Source organism: Aythya ferina (genome assembly GCF_964211825.1).
Source record: "Aythya ferina genome assembly, chromosome: 3".
Taxonomy (NCBI): Eukaryota; Metazoa; Chordata; class Aves; order Anseriformes; family Anatidae; genus Aythya; species Aythya ferina.
The window spans coordinates 103,059,239-103,073,895 of NC_140298.1; the positions used below are offsets into that span (position 1 = coordinate 103,059,239).

The window sequence follows — 14,657 nt, forward strand, 5'->3', positions numbered from 1 at the left end:
AATATTCCTGTTCAACTCCCCAAGTTAAATATCCTATTATATATATATGTATTTAAATATATATATATATATATATATATATATATATTAGGTATACTTTTTTATTTGAAAACAGTTTGGCAAAATTGTCGGTGGTTGCTTCAGTTTCTGGAAGTGTTCAGCAGGCTGCAAGTGTTATATTGCATTTGTCCCATCCAACTCCACTGAGCCAGGCAGTTCAAGTGGCAAATGACTTCTATAAGCCCTTCTTCCCACCAAGCTCTCACTCTAAACATCGAGACCTGGCAACAGTGGAGCTGTAAAGGGCCCATGTTGTGCTTTGGAAGTCACACGCGGCACCTCTTATTCTAAAATCGTATTTATTTCTCATTCTCGCTACAAAGTGATATGATGACAGGTCAGGTCCCACTGCATGTAACTGCTGCCAAACACTGACTCCATTCCCCTTTACTCCATTCCTGACTCTAGCTCTTCTAAACAGCATTTCATGGCCAAAATCATTTGGTGAGCTAAACCAAGAATATCACACTGCTATTGTCAATGTCCCTTCACAGCTCTGTGAGGAAAATCTCCTGCAGGTCATATATTAGCTTTTGTTTTTTGTAGTACTACCTTCCATGAGGTGACAAACCTTTTGTTTCTGATGCTATTTATGTGCGTCTTTTGCCAGGCACGTAGTGTTGCAATCAGTGGAATCATTTTCACTGGTTTCTCTCTCATCTTGACATAGAATTGTAAAGATACAGGTTCTAGAAATATGGGAGAAATCACAGAAAACTCCGGAATTTCATACTCTGGAAACACAAACTCATTTTTCTTGTGTTTGTTTTATTTCATGTTTTCATTTTCATTCCATTTTCTGAACCATATGATGAAATATAGTTGTTGCTTTACTGATCAACCTTTCTCACTGAGACGCATGTACATAGAGTAAGAGACAACTGCTACTCACATAAATTACAACATTTTTGGTATGCTTGTCACCAAATTCCACTCCCGATATCCATAAATGAAGGAGATCAGATCAGAACAGTCTGGCCAAGGCTAGCCACTGTAGTCACTGCATCACAAATGCCTTTGTGGCTCTCCCTAGCTGAAAACATGAAAGGTGAGGAAGGTTCAATTACCCTTTGGTTCTTTTGTAAATGCTAATCACCAGGGAAAGATCTAATAATAATCAGAAAGGTGGGGAGGTGTGTAATATGCCCTCTACAAGAACAATAGTAAAGCAGTATTAGTATATATTAATAAATTGCATTGATAGTAATATTAATAAATTGCATTAGTAAATCAAAATAAATAATATTCTTTTTTATAGTATTTTACTTTATTTTGCACTTTCTGGTGTCGCTTGCACTTTATTTCTGGTGTCAAAGAAGTAATTGTGGGCTTACAGAGACTACTAGATGATCAGTGTCTGCTAAGCTGATGTATGTTGCAGACCTGTAAGATGGAAAAATACTGATGCAGTTTTATTTAGGTATGATGCTTAAACTTGGGAGTGTGTAGGTCTCCTAATGGAGTAAACATAATCCTGTTCTTCTGACTGTTGATAAAATTCAGTTTTTTGTTGTTCATGGGAACTTGCATAAGTGCTGTGGAAAAGGCAGGAGTCTACCACTATCCAGCAGACACATACCCACCAGCCAGATGGATTGCATGACAATCTTTTTTAAGGCACCACAGATACCAAAGCAGAGGGTAACATGGATAAGCTCTGAGCCCAAAGTGCATCATGTATCAGCAGAATCTTTGCAGATTACCTTTTGAGTAGATACACTTATTTTAATCACTTCTGCATGGCAAATTGCATCACTGTGTTTGTCCACCATGGCTTACAGTTATGAGGCAAACATTCCCTGAGCTCTTTATGTTTTCAAAGTAGAGGAATGATCTGAATCACTATTGTCTGAAACTTTTATGAACCAGAATTTAATGTCGCTCCTATGAACATCAAGCTACTGGACTGAAACCAATGTGTTATTTCCCTTGTTGTTAAGAGTTTCCTACTTTGGGAAAGTAATGTTCTCAACTTCAGCTGAATGGTTTAAGATATAAGATAAGCCCAACCCAGTCACAGTGTTTTGTAATTATTTGGATAGTCTTTCCTGCTTTGATGGAGGTACTGTAAGGATGAAGTTAGCTGGTAGTAGAGGTAGAGAGAGATGTCTCTAGGTTCCAAGAAAGGGCATTCAGAACATAAAACCTCCGGTGAATTTGCTTGGTACTCAGGAGATCAAAATCTTTCCATCCTGTCTGGTCCTCAGCTCACCGTTCCTGCCTGTAATGCTTTCTCTAGCCAAATACAGTAGTCACTGGAGGGACTAGAAATAAATAGCGTCTTTTGTTCCTAATGTGGTATTTCAAGTTGCTGTCAGCCCTGGCTTCAGAAAATAAAGCATGGTAAGGGAAAACATGACATGACTTTTGGATGTTTCTGTGTCCATTTTATTATACAAAATGTTTCCTAAATTAATACTCAGTCTGCATGGCACTAGAAGGAGAAGCATGAGTTCATGATAAAATCAGGCAGAGGAGCACTTTCTAAGGCCAGGTTGCTCCTTTCTGAGTCTGGTTCCCCCAGGAGCACCTGAGAGGAGTCATGAAGAGAAGGCTGGAGTCCTCACCCGATAGGTCTCTTCTAGGACAGACTGCCCCAGGGGTGCTCACTACCTGGTTCCTCACTCCTGCAGCGCTTCCTACAACAGAGCGCAGGGTGTCACAGCACATAGGTTACTAGTCCAATTCACTTCAGCAATTCCTAAATATTTACTGTATCTAGTCATCTGGTTAAAGATAATTATCATCTTCTCTTTTACCACTGCTTCATAATTTTCTTTTGTGATAAAAATACATAACTTTAAGCAGAATTCAAGACTCTCTCTTTACTCCTGTATCAAGATTTTTGTTACACTTTTTATTTATTTATTTATTTAATTTTTATTTAGATGGCTTTTACAATTATATCAGATCAGGGCCACCAGCTGAACAGCAATGAACTTGCTAGCTGAAGCTACAAGCTTTGTATGACTTGTTTACCAGGCTTGTGAATTCTGGCAGAGGCAGCTGTAGCTATTAGGGCACACAGCCCTAATACCTGACCTGAACTATTAGCTACTAGGAAACTTACTGCTTTCCTGTTTTAATTTGTTACCTTTCTCAGTTCTTAATAAATGCAGGTAAAACAACTGCTTTAAAACCCATGGGCAACATTCCTTCCCCCCTCTTCTGCTGTAAAATTTTTGTGACGTTCAAAAGTCTTTCTACAGAGTAGTTTGCTTGACCATAAAGGACATATTTGGGGAAATCCTGTCTAGAAAATCCAATTGATCTGCAGTGAACAACTCAGATGTCAGGAAGGTAGATGCTATGTGTTCAGAGATCCAGACTCCTCTGTTTGGCCTTCTGGCAACCTTCTTCTGGCCTCTGGACTTGTGAATTTGTCGGGACGTCATGCATCTTAACTGTTTTACCCAAGGACCTTCTCTGTACATCAGGTGTTTCCATGCAGCTAAGGGAAATTTTATTTTCCTTTGGGATTTCTGTTGGTCTGGAGGAGTCATGATCCATCACATCCTTAATTACCTCATTGACATGCTCATTTCTCCTGTGAGTTGACTGAATTCCCCAAATAAGTAAAAAGCACAGTTGTGTTTTGCGAAGTCCTTCATATTGCATGGATCCTAACAGAAGTGATCTGTGTGGCCAAGCCTTCAGTTGCAGTTCAAGCTGAGCAGTCTTAGTGGAGAGGAGGAAAATTCAACCCTTCAGATGACACTGACATGGTTACGACAAGACAAATGGACAGTCCTTTAGCACTTTCTGTATATTGAGTTCAGAAGGCAGCTCACTATTACTGAAATGCCTCCTGGCTTGTGTTTTTAGGTAGAGAACCAAATTTCCAGCTGCCTGGGTGGCATTGCTCTAATTGCCAACTGGCATTGGGACTTTGTACGCAAAAGGTGTCCTGTGACTGCCTGTCAGTGATGTCACAGCTACGTCAATAACCTTTAGTAAATACACAGAGTTTGGCTTTCATCCTTTCCCTTACAATTTCCATTACATAATACACAAAAAGACTCTCCAGGCATTGCATTTCTAAGGTGATTAGTGCATTTCTTGAGAAGCTAATGTCACTTGGCCTCTGGCTGCATGCCTCAAAGCTCCACAACTGGTGCAAATATTAACTATCCAAATGGCTCTCCTTGTTGTGCCTGCTGCCTAATCAAATTGCTGCATAAATGCCTTACATGTAAATTGCTTTAGAGACACTTTAAATGCAGGAAAATATTGCAGAACGATTAGGAAAAAAAAAAAAAAAAAAAAAAAAAAAAAGGATTTTCCCCCTTTGATCTTCTGATAAAGAACATGGGAAGCCTCCAAGCCAAAGTTAGTTTTCCTGAGAACTTGCAATTAAAATCTTAAGTCTTCTCCATGTGATAAAAAAAATACTTATTTTCTTTTTCATAGACTGGGATTAAATCGACCGTGTTTACTGTGTCTCCTTATAGACAGTACAAGCAGACCAGAATCTGGAGTGGCAATAGTAAAACCTCAGAATGAAATAATGTGTTCACTAACTGAAGTGCTGGATGACTCTCTGTGGTAGCAGAAAACAACATATTCCATTTCATTTACTGCCAAAAATATGTACATAAAAGCAATGGGACTAGCACGCTGTTTCAGCTCAGTTATGGGGAAAATATCTGCAGTTTCCTCATCCTCACAGCCACCTTTCTGCCCTCAGTCTCAGCTAGCATTGGATTTGCTGAGTTGTCTCGTCATGGGTGACAGATTCACTGGGGATAGAGGTGCAAGATGAAATTCACGCTGGCTGATTTTCAGGGACGCAGAGGTCTCATTGTCACTGGCAACAGTTCTGAGGTAGAGGAAAACACAATGCATCATAACACCTCAGGTCTTGGAAAAGTGTATTTGAATGTATTATTGTACAAGAAGGCAGCTGGGGAATTTATTAACCATGATTTTAGAGAACTGAAATGGTTTTACAAGGTCTTATGTTGTTGGTTGTTTTTGTTTTTGTTTTTAATTTTTGTTTTAAAGAGTAAGTCATATCTGAGTTTGGTGCTCACTGACTGAATCTTCATTATGAAATAACAACATAATCTCCTCCTATAAAAGAAATGTTTTTTCATTCTCTTTTCACACCTCTGCTAGCTCCTGAATCTGAAGTATGAGCCTGAAGAACACAGGGGGGTTGGATGTGGAGGAAAAGAAATGAACACTGACCTTGAAAAAGTGTCTTCCACAGCATGCATTTTGAAACACCAATACTTTTTTTCTAGTGCGATAATTTTCCTGATTCTGTCTTGGTGGTGGCAGTTTGTGTTACACAGTGAGGATGCGATCAGTAATTTCAGCCCTTTCAATCACTAAGAGCTACAACCAGCAATAACAACTGCCATTTTGTGAGGTAAAGCTGAGTGTCTCACCTTAACAAACAGAAGGTGCTGAAGACTTTAACATTTTTCGTGGGGACTTCCTGAGGGTCTGTTTTTCTGTGGGCTCTTACAAAGCAGCATGTTGTGCTTGCTTTTTGGTGTAATGCCATCGATTTTAACTCACAGCATTATATGTATATAAGCATTACATTCAGTAGAAAAGGCTCAAAGGATCAGTCTTGCTTTCTAAATGAATGAATGTTTCAATCTGTTTGGGTTTTGGTCAATCATATTAAAAGAATTGTTCATTTGTATTTTATTTCCTTAATGCACTGTTTAAAAATTACATTATCCTCCAAGATAGTTCTACGATAAACCAATTTAAGATAATGAACCTAATTCTTCCTTTTGTTTAGCTACGCTTAATGCTCCTCTGCCAGAGATAATGTCATTTTGTAGGTGGCAGCTATTAAATATAGAGGCACAGGGATATGAAACAAAACGAGCTGTCCTGGTGATAGCTGCTGATATGATTCCTCTTCTGTCCTTTATTCAAAAGTTTTGGCACACAGATTTCCTATGGAATGCACTCAAAGAGCACACCATTGCACTGGAAAGTTTATAATTATCTTTTCATAACATAAAAATATTGTGGCTTTTTGTTGTTGTAGTTTTTGTTGTTGTTGTTCTGTGCAAGTGGGATATCCCAGCAGTTGTAGATGCAGTGGCCATACTGACAAGCAGACAAGCATGTAATATTGCTATGAAAGAAACAATTACATTATTTGGAGGATAACTAGGACACTCTCATCACAAGGCAGTAAATTCCCACTTAGCTGTAAGGCAACTTTCACCCTATTATAAGGTTCAGTTGGTCAGAAAAAAATCTGATCAAATATTTTTTCTTTCTTTGAAACTTGCAATATTTCACAAAAATAGTGAACTTCCCTAAAGTCTGGTTGCCCTGCATCACCAAGACACTGTGCAGACTCTGTGCAGACTCCTTCCATCAACAGAGGAGCCCAAAGATCCACTGACCCAGAATATCAGGGCGAACATCCACACAAGCTGCCTTACTGCAGGTTGTTCAGGGCTTCCCAGACAATCTCAGGCCTGTTACTCATGTGAACTCCATAGTCCTGAAAGACAGGAAAGCAGACCTTGATGTCAGTTATACCATTTTCATTCCAGCTTCCTATGTAGACTCATTTTTCAAGGGTTTCTACATCTGTGTCAATCAGCCAGGAAAATGCAAATTTTTCATTATTTTCCCTTCTCCTTTTTTCTTTGATAGCTCTACCACAGACAAAAAGCAAGCAGGATTAATTCTTGGTGGAAATCTAATGATCACGTTATGTTATGTTAAAAGAAAATAAAAAATCTTGCTAGCCTAGTTTAGCTCATTTACTTTATGCTCTCCTCCACTTTGCTACTCTTCTGCAAATTAATATATACAATCTGAATATCCAAACATCCTTCAGTCCCTGTAACATTCTTTGCTGATATATAGGACATAACACAAGAAACCTTTTTCTGCATAACAGCTAAAAGGCAACTATGAGCAACAGCACATTGGTAAAAGTAATATCAGATCTCGTACGACTTCTGACAGAAACTGCCAACACAATTTGCATAGAAAGAGGGAATTATTTGTCCCTCTTAACCCCAGTAATATACATCTAAGTAGCAGTTTTCTAGGGAACATGGAAGACTTTGTCCCATATACATCACATGGTTTTCCATCTACACAGACCAGTTTCCTTATCAAAGAACAGGCTTGACCAATGTGTGAAATTGGAAGAGCTTGTCTCTAATTCCTTGATTTACCTATGGGGTTTCACCGTATTTTGATTACCTGAGTTATGTCTTTGTCAGCTAACATAAGGACTATACTGGATGCAAAGAACAAAGGCTAAATGTTAACTTCATCTTACATGAAACAAACAGAAAAGAATAAAGGGGAGACAAGGGAAGGGGGATGGGAGCATAATATGTGACGTATTTCTGCAATGTCCCTGAGAGCAGCTCACAGCTGCATATCACTAAAACATTCTACTTGGTTACAGCAGTTTCTGAACTGTACTAAACTAATCCGTATTTTTTTATAGTTTAGCCTTCAGAATTCATTTTCAAAATCAGACACATGCATGGAAATATATTGCCCTGAAAGCACTTTACATAACTGTTTCAGTAATGACTGTAGGTAACTAAAGTGATATTCACAGTGACTCAAAGCAGCTAACAAGGAATCCATTTAGAATACCATCTTTCCAGTTTCACAGGCATCCATGGAGCTATAAAAAATCTGTATGTAATATGCTTGTCAGGTGACTAATGACCAGAATTAATTTGTTTTCACATCCCAAGATTCCTTTTCTGTTTTATCAACATTTAATTAAAACCATTCAAAACCCTTTGTAGAGTGCAAGTTGCTCCACAAATTCAACTATTATGAAGACTGTGAAAACAAGTAATAATGAACCTTGCTGCACAGTGATGTTTGCCAGAGCAACGAGATCTGGTCTTGATCTGAGCTTCTAGCTTTAGGCTTATCTATGAAAACAGCAACATTTTTTGTGATAGACTTGAAGCATAGGTGAATTATTTTATTCAGGGATATAGTCAAACCAAAAATGATTGCTACCATCTCCAGTCCTAAAGAAATTGAAGCTATTTCTGTTGTCAATTTATATACATATATATATATATATATGTTTGGAAGCAATAGTTTCAGTTTAAAGAGAAAAGTGAGAAAAAAGAATAAACTCGTTAGGTACTAGAGATCTCCTGCTTCCATTCAATAATCATCTATGCCATAAGGTTTATGGTGAAATTTGAATGTTTGCTGCGTAAATTCCCCCCAGTGGTACTACTGAGGACATTGAATTATCTCTCCAGAAAGCAGGAGTTCGATACAGCTCTTACAATGCTAGATGTACTTGCCCTTGTACTAACAGCCATACTCTAGCAGCATGTATCTATTTGCATCAAGGAGCATCCTACTGTAATAATGCAGAGAGATGGCTTTTGTCCATTAGAATTTGTGACTCAGGAATGTGAAGAGAAATACTTCTCAAAAGCGGCTGAGTCAGAAACGTGAAAAAAAAGCTTTTTTTCCAGTACGTCATATCGAATGACTATGGTTAAATGATGACCTATCACTTAGAGAAGATACCTGTTCAAAATGCTCTGAGACCATGCCATTACCATACAATACCATGTTTGTACAAATGCATTAAAATGATCAACTTGTCAAGCACTCAGTCAGATACCCACTTTAAAATCTCCTTTTTGTTCTTTCAGCATTATGAGAAATAGGGGAGCCAAGCTCTAAGTCACTTATGCATTTCTTAGGGTGTTCCCCAATGAAGACAAATTGAGTATCATCACCTTATATACATAAAGAGACAAACTGAGATGAGATCAGTTCTCAAAGTTCATGCAGAGATGGAATGTCACCCAAATTTCACAAGTTCTCATCCAGAATCTCATCCTCCCATTTTATTTTAATGAATTAATATCTGGATGAGAAAATCCTTAACAGTTAGATTTTGTCTTCTTAATTATATGACATTACTTTGGAACTTCCTGATAAAAGTATGATATAAAAACTGTATTATTTATATTTATATAAATAAATTATATTTATATTATATTTATATATTATATATATATTATATATATATAAATATATATTATATATTTATATTATATTTATATAAATATAAATTATTTATATTTATATAAATAATAAGCATCCAATTTATAAGATTTTGTGCATGCATATATGCATATATATACAATAAGGGAAATTATATGAGTTAATTCAGACAGCCATAGCCAGTATTTATCTCGTGAGATATTTATATTGGTTTTGTCTTGCACATATTGTTATAGTTCTGCATGAATACGCTTCCTACCAGCAGTGGCGTAAAGTCTCAAAAGATGCCAAATTATTGCTTAAAATGTTACACCAATTCCCAACATTTGCTCCCTAGAGATAGGGAAAAGTCTGTCATTTTGTATTCATGTCTTCTAAATACAAGCACCTTGAACAAAACAGTGTTTCTCTGTGATTGTTGTCATGTCTGTATAACTCATATTTCAGCATGAAGCAATAGGAGTTCCCAGTGTACAGATTAGGATTAGATTTATTTTACAAAAATGAATGCAAATAAATATTCTTGAAACAAGAAGGGAAAACAAACAAACAAACAAACAAACAAAAAAACAGAGAGAGAGAATTGTTTTTGTTTGTTTGTTTGTTTGTTTTAAGTTGGAGCACTCACATATCTTTAAGTCACTGAAAGTCATCAAGTAAAGTCAGGATATTCCAAAACTGACTCAGAACAGGAGAGCAATTTACAGTTTCTTGTCAAATTATCAATTTCATATCTTCTCTAAGGAAGAACAATAATTTATTCTAATTCTAGATTAAACAAGAAAATTACCGTTTAAGTAGACAATATATTTTGCATTGCACAAATCATACAATATCATGAATGCTGAAGAGTGCTCGCAATCTGATTAGCAATTTTTAGCTATTCATTAACTTCTGTGCCTCTATAAAAAACAACCACACTATTTAAGTGAAATTTTAATGCCTAAGTGCGTTCTGAAGCACAGCTCTCAGCTGGGAGACAGTTGTGAGAACCATCCTCTCTCAGATGATCAGAATATCACCTTGAAGTGACACAAAGCAACAGTGGGAAAAATCTGTCCATCTGAAGAAAATGCAATCTTCTAAAGAGACCTCAGTTGACATGAATTTTATTCTCAGTGCTTATTTTCTGCTTTCACATAAGGAAACAAACCAAAACAAAAATAGAAAATAAAAACAAAAGAAAACTTCTTTCTAGTCACAGTCAATTTAGCCTCAAAAATCGTAATTATTAGCATAAAGTGTATTGTCCTCAAATAGAATAGGCACCAGTTTTCCAAAAAGCTTGGTCTGCACAGCAAATTGTAAATGGCTAATAACAATCATATTTTAAGTAGTAAAATATTTCTTTAAAAGTTCAAATGCCTTACTGGTGTTGATGGAAAAGCTCTTTTGGATTTTATCTACTATTTCACATGGAACTTAGTGATCTCCAACTCAGCAACAATTTGATGTATTGCTTATTGCTTTCAAACACTGCGTAAACATTTACCTTTTCCCCTAGAGCAAACCTGGCAATTTGCAGAAAAAAATATATATATATTTTCCCAACCTAAATTAAAGAATGAGGAGGGCTAAATAAAACTGTAAAATCATTACTTTGTTTCAGACCTTAACATTGGACAGATTGTTTCTCCTCTATAATCTACAGAAAAACCTATTCTGTTTTTCTTCGCTAGCATGTGTCACTGTGTTTGATGTGGCATGCAGCAATGGTGTTATTTCTATAAAATAGAGCTGAACTTCATTGTCCACTCAACTGCAGTTGCTACATCATGTAAATTTCAGTGAAACTTCACACAGGTACTGCGTTCTTTCCTGGAGACTTACTTTCTTCTTGATTTGTCCTTTTCTATTAATTTATTATGTTACTAAGATCATATCATAGAGCTCATATTTGTGACTGGAAAATATATAACTAATGCTATTGATTGCTAACAAATTGTTAATCACAATCCACGAAAATAATTTAAAGCAAAACTCTATGTCACAGTAAACTGTACACTTCTGTGACTTGCAGACAGCACTGAAACAGAAATATTTTATTTCCCAAATATCTAATATTCCCCTAATTTCCTCCCAAATCCATGTATTATCTCCCTCCTGTAATATGAAATAGCATTTGCAACTGTAGTGGGAATATTAAGAAGTGTCTTGAATTGTTCCCTGCTGTTCTGTAGGGCTGTCTTCATGTGTAGGCTCTGTCATTTTATATCTCCTTTTGTGTCTGCAAGACTGCTCACAGGCCAGGCTGCTGTGAAGGGAGGATGTTTTTTGGGTGCCATTCTGCAGCAGCATTCTGCTCCCTCAAAGCCCTTGTATGATCCATGTAATTAGTTCACACAGACTGATAAAGAACAATATCTTCAAGTCCGGGTAACTAAAGTTTGTCTTCACCCTATTAGATACTGATTTCAGCCAGTTAAGATTCCTCAGGATTTCTAGAAAACATTTAGTTTTGATCCATGGCCTATATAGATAGAAGAGCTTAAATCACTGATCTACGCATGGAAATGTTGTCTTAAGACAACTACAACAGTATTATTATAAGAAAGAAGAAAAAAAAAAAAAAAAAAGAAAAAAAAAAAAAAAGAAATGAGTAATTAACCATGGAGACACCAAAATTCTCCCACAGTGAGTTTTGTGACTTCTCATTAGGAGGTTATACAGAGGAGTGAAAACTGAAGTCATCACATTTTAACATTTCATGTTCTTAATGTTCCCACATTAAGTACAGGAGCATAGATACTGCAGAAACACCGCTGGCACAGTTCACAGATCTGTTTGTACTTTGGTAAAGCTTCAAGGTACTTTCAGAAATAATTCATCATGGATAGAAATGTATCATAAGCATCTTGTGATAGATTAAAATTTCATTGCTAGAACTTTACCTTGTTACAAATACCTTTTTTTATTTTTTCAAAAATGAAATTTTAACAGAAGTTGTTTGGCATTCATTTTTAATTGATTTCTTCAACATTTTTCTGCTATTTTCTACTGAAAGATTGTTAACCTTTGGAAATTCATTATTACTGGGTCTACTGAGCAGTGACTCCTTTCTAAGTTCACATGATTGAAAATAATTTGTTTCTAAATTGCAGAAAAGTCTCAAAAACTAACAAACAAACAATAAAAAGTGGCTTGGAAAATAACATGAGAAACATGCTAACAACTCTGACATGTCTTTCCAGACTGAGGTTTTTCTTCTGCATGAGATAGACAAACATTAATAGTTCTGATAGGCTTTAATATTCAGATTCATCAGCTTCCTGAGGGTTAGAGTCAACCTGATGCAGGAAGCAGTTACCAAGGAGAAACTGTGATGTCATTTGTTGGTCTGCATGACCAACATGTCTCATCTGTTGTGAGCTTCTGCAGCAGAAATAGTAGTGCAGTGCACTTGGTTATCAGAGGGTTTCACTGAGACAGCCCCAGAGCAGCTTCACAATGAGCCTGGCTCGGGAAGAAGTTGGATGTTAGGACAAGATATTCTGCTCTCAGCACAGCGATAGATTACAACTGCAGCTCTTATTAAAAAACACCATTGAATTGCTGAGATCTAAGCATTTTGCTTGTTCTGGCAAAAAGTCAGTGGGTGAAAGTAAAATTGCCCACACACACCCTTCCATTGTTCTGTTTGGAAACCTTCCATTGCTTAACAACCCTTTTTCTGTGAAAGGGGAGAAATGATGAAAACAATAGCCCTATCTGAGGATTCAATAATACTCATTATTTAAACCTTTCCTCCGAAATATCTGTCTAATGTATAAGTCCAGGTGAAAATTCCTTTGTGAGATCTTTAGTTCTGCAATCATTATCGCAATAGCTTTCAAAACCCATCTTGAAATACTGAAAGAACTACCAGTATTTTCTGCTGAAAGTCTCTTTTACAGAGATCATTACAACTTACATATTAATGAACTACTTTGATAGAATTATTCTGTGCAGTAAGTCACACCATGGCTAACAGTCGTATCAAAAGTGCTAACTTTTGTGTCTTTGATTATTTCGTAAAATCCTTAATCTTTGCCTGACAGGTTCACTGTAATTTTGCTTCTCCAGGGAAACCTTTATCTCCCGTACAAGTTCAGACTCCCCATTTTCATTATCTGTACAATGTGTTGACATATGATATAACCAGCAACCGCACAGAATAGTAACACTGAATGGCGGGAGAACGTCTCCCTGTTTATATTACATGAAGGTTGATTTGATGGGCTGCAGCAATTGCCTCTGAGAGCAGACATAAGAGCAGCCTGACTCTTTCAAGTTGACACTTTGCAAATACCATGCAGGGCTCGCCACGGCTGCATGCTTTTTATCAATTGCGCCAGGAGATACAGTAAATGTCACTCCCCAAAGCTGCACATTACCAAATTAGTCCTAGTGTCAATTGTTATCTGGCAGCGGTCAGTTGCCAAGCCGGCACTGTATTTTCAAGGGTTTGCTGTTTCACAATGAAAAAGCACAGGCCTGAGAGGGCTGAGGAACTACAGACGCTGGCGGCTGAACACGTGAGGATCGCCAAGCGGCACTATTTCCTTTTGTGCTGCCTAATAAGGCAGCCCATGTCATTCCCCGGGTGCTTGCTTACAAACAGAGGACCAAATTTGTCCCTCTGTTGTACTCTTCTATAAGCACCGCTGAGTGTAACCAGTGGCAGAACCTGGTCCAAAGGGTATAACTGCAAAAGCAAATACAGTGTGACACAGCCCAGAGAAAAGACATATTTTTCCTGATGAGGTGAGTGCTATGAAGCGCTAAAACCCCATCTCTGTTGCTTCAAGAAAAAAAGTGAGATAGAGCTTGGGGGGGGTGGGGGGGGAATTATTCTTTTGGACTTCAGCTATTGCAGCGAATAAAGTCATCAGAGAGCCATGTACAAAAACCCACCTTATTCCACATTTCATATATAGAATATTATTTGAAAGAGACACACAAAATAATAATAAAAAATGAAATAAAAATAAAAAAGTCACTGCCATGTTTGAATGCTGTTTTCACATTTCCTTTGTGAGCACACAAAACGGTCCATAGAAAAGAAATGAAAAAATAAAATAAAATAAAATAAAATAAAATAAAATAAAATAAAATAAAATAAAATAAAATAAAATAAAATAAAATAAAATAAAATACTGCTTTACATGAGTTACTAGAAGATATCTCTTAGTTTGTTTTAAAATTAATTCCAATTTACGTCTTGTTTATTTCATATTGCCTTAATCTTCTTCCACACACTACTTCTTAATTGTCCCACTAACTACAGCTTCAGCTTAACAGTTGGACTTACATGACACTTTCAAAAAATTTACCCTAATGCCTTGTCTTTAATGAACATTTTTACAAAAATGTAGAAACAGTCCTAGACTCAGACACAGGGCCCTCTAATTCAGCATGGTGTAAAATTCCTCCTGTAGGCATGCACAGGATAATACCTTTTCTCCATTACATCCCAACATGATTTTATACTTACAATTAGGTTTAAGTTCTCAAATATGAAGTTTGAAAATTCATAAAGATAAATTCAAAATGTATCTTTACACCAGGAGTGGGAAAGTTCTTGCTTTCTCTGTAAAAGCACTACCCTTCAAAGA

General features: G+C 36.7%; 1 long non-coding RNA gene across 1 annotated transcript in view; it reads right to left on the reverse strand.

The window, feature by feature from the left end:
- Positions 1-6,440: 6,440 nt before the first annotated feature.
- The window catches only part of LOC311434917, a 362,168-nt gene continuing 353,951 nt past the window's right edge, over positions 6,441-14,657 (reverse strand). The window contains exon 6 of the long non-coding RNA XR_014691820.1: positions 6,441-6,541. This is a non-coding gene — a long non-coding RNA (uncharacterized lncRNA). The remainder of the gene's footprint in view (positions 6,542-14,657) is intronic.